At 43.0% G+C, this 2,423-nt stretch overlaps 1 protein-coding gene across 2 annotated transcripts in view; it reads right to left on the bottom strand.

The window, feature by feature from the left end:
* Positions 1-644: 644 nt before the first annotated feature.
* tbc1d24 (TBC1 domain family, member 24) overlaps positions 645-2,423 on the bottom strand; it is a 22,457-nt gene continuing 20,678 nt past the window's right edge. For both annotated transcript variants that reach the window (XM_037536991.1, XM_037536992.1), the window contains exon 8: positions 645-2,423. This exon is cut by the window's right edge and continues 1,539 nt beyond it. The gene's annotated coding sequence lies outside the window, so the exon portion shown is untranslated.

The raw sequence follows: 2,423 nt of genomic DNA, 5'->3' as shown, positions 1-2,423 counted from the left end.
AGGTTCATGGTTATCAATCATATGTTACAAATGAAGCAAGAGATGAGGTTGAGAAACACTGGATTCCCGTGAGTTAGGAAATGCTGCACTTTCCCAACACACTTTTCCAGTGCTTCAGTGCAAGTGCTTTAACTGCGATATGCATGTCCTTCATGGTAAGAGTTCAGTGTTGCTATAAGCAGCACAACCTCAGAACTACATTCAGCACTAATTCCCATCAATCTGACCTCTTCATCTGAACGTCTGAAGCAGAGCCCGACATGTGACGTCCACATTTTTCACAGAATTAAATGGTTCAAATGTAAACAGAGCGGTTCTGAGCGGTTTGGTGTGAAACGCTCCGTTCTAGATAAACTTCCCGAGTCAGAACCGTTCACAGTGGTGATGATAGGAACCAGACGTCCCTCTAAAAGCTCCTCACAGTGGTGGTGATAGGAACCAGACGTCCCTCTAAAAGCTCCTACAGAAAGTTCCTACATGAGCTGGTTCTGAATTCACTGCCTGATGACTGAGACGCTGTTTTATAAGAGTTTAGAGAACTTCAGCTCCATTCATGGTGGAGGGAGACATGCAGGGCGCTGTGCGGCAAAATAGTCCCCAAAGAAAACTCATTATTCCAGATTTTCCACTGTTTTCCATCATCAACATTCCATATAAGCTCAGAAGACTCATGTAGGTTCTCTGGTGGTTCTGGATGGTAAATAAAGTGTCTACATCTGTGTTGTAGTCATGGCGACGCCTGGTTCCCATAACCACCACTGTAAAGATGTCTGGACCATCTCACAGCTGATCTCCATCTGTTGTATCAGTACTGTGTGGCTGATTACCACAGCAAAGAGAAGAAATATTACTTTGTGACACGAGTATAACAGAAGTCAATGGGCAGGCGCCGAATTCCGACAGTAAATGTTGCAAAAAGCGCTTGAAAGGTGTTAATTAAGCGGTAAATCTGTAACGGTCATTTTTCTTTAGAGACGCTTTTCCGGTTTTCATTCCTATCAGTGCCAAAACCCCTAGGCTGGCTTCGCACTTGAAACTTTCACGCAACTAGTTGCAAGCTGTGAGTTGCCTGCAACAAAATGTCCATGCAACTTGACAGTGGCTGGAAGCAATTCAAAAACAAAGTTGTGCACAAGTATCTGGATTATTTCTGGACTCCACTAGTTAGAGATAACAGCATCTCCTACGTCTGATGTCCTGTATGGCTCCTGCAGTGAAGTCATCTGCAAGATATCGGTCTCCGTTCCTTATCTGTCTGTCTCGGGTTCTTTCCTACACTTTTGGGTTTCTTATTGGTTGTGTGTAGGTCTCACTTTTGAAAACGTATGTCTGATCAGTCTTTATGGCTGTGCTTGTAGACGTCTCGCTCGTTTTGTCCTAGAAGCACAAGGTCATTGAGGAGCATCTCGGTTTCCTCTGGATCCCAAATGAATCAGCTTTGTGTAAATGGAGGGGTGTGAAGAGGGTAAACCACAGTAACAGCAGCTGAAGAAGAGTCAACACTGGCACAAGCAGCTGTTTAAACAGCTGTAAGCGCTGCTGGCTAGTTAACACAGCTGGGTACTGAAACGTTGAGCACTCAAAGCCTTGAGAGACTCACATTGTGAAGCTCACATCGAAAGCCACCAAATCAAAACAACCATCTTCTGTTTTATTCTCCTGTCCACTGATCCGGTGAAATCAATCTGCACTCTGATTGGCCGTTTCATGAAACTTGTTTCAAGATGTTGAGACTCTTGCAACGGTTGCTGCCGAGTTTGAAATGAGTTGTAGGACACTTTACACATGCAACTCATTTCAGGTGAGTTTCAAGCTAAAGCTGCAGGACAGTTTCAAGGTTTAAAGTCGGCCTAAGTAAAGCAAAAGTAACCAAATCGGATTGTTATTGTTTTGTAAAGAGCAAACTGAAGACCAGCTCCGTAAGACCTCCTCTCAGTCTGTCTCATCCTACAAAGAAACCGGTTCTATACAGAACCATGAAAACTCAAAGAACACCGCATGATTAAACGGTTCTTTGCCTTGTGACAGGCTTGTTCAACTTGATAGAGAGCGTTCTATATAGCACCAAAAAGGGTTTTGCTATCGTTAGAGCCCGAAGAACCCTTTTTTGGTGCTATCTAGAACCCTTTTTGCCAACAATGTAACATCTAGAGTTTAAAGTCCACCTTATAGCATCTGCCCACTGACCTCTATTACGAGAGATCTTAGAACCTGTTTCTTCTGTTGTTATGAAACGATTTGGGGAAAATATCTAACTGCGATTTCTCTGATTAATATTCCTCTAATTAATATTCCTCTAATTAATATTTCTCTGATTAATACTTTGACAGATTATTTTCTATAAATTGAGGTTTAGGCCTGTTTTTGTCCAGAAGACCAGAACGACCTTGAGGCTCGTCTGGCTTGAGGCTCGACTCCTGAAC

This window comes from Pygocentrus nattereri, chromosome 3 (genome assembly GCF_015220715.1).
Source record: "Pygocentrus nattereri isolate fPygNat1 chromosome 3, fPygNat1.pri, whole genome shotgun sequence".
NCBI lineage: Eukaryota > Metazoa > Chordata > Actinopteri > Characiformes > Serrasalmidae > Pygocentrus > Pygocentrus nattereri.
The sequence above is the reverse complement of the archived record's forward strand: the minus strand, read 5'-3'. Positions and strand labels throughout refer to the sequence as shown.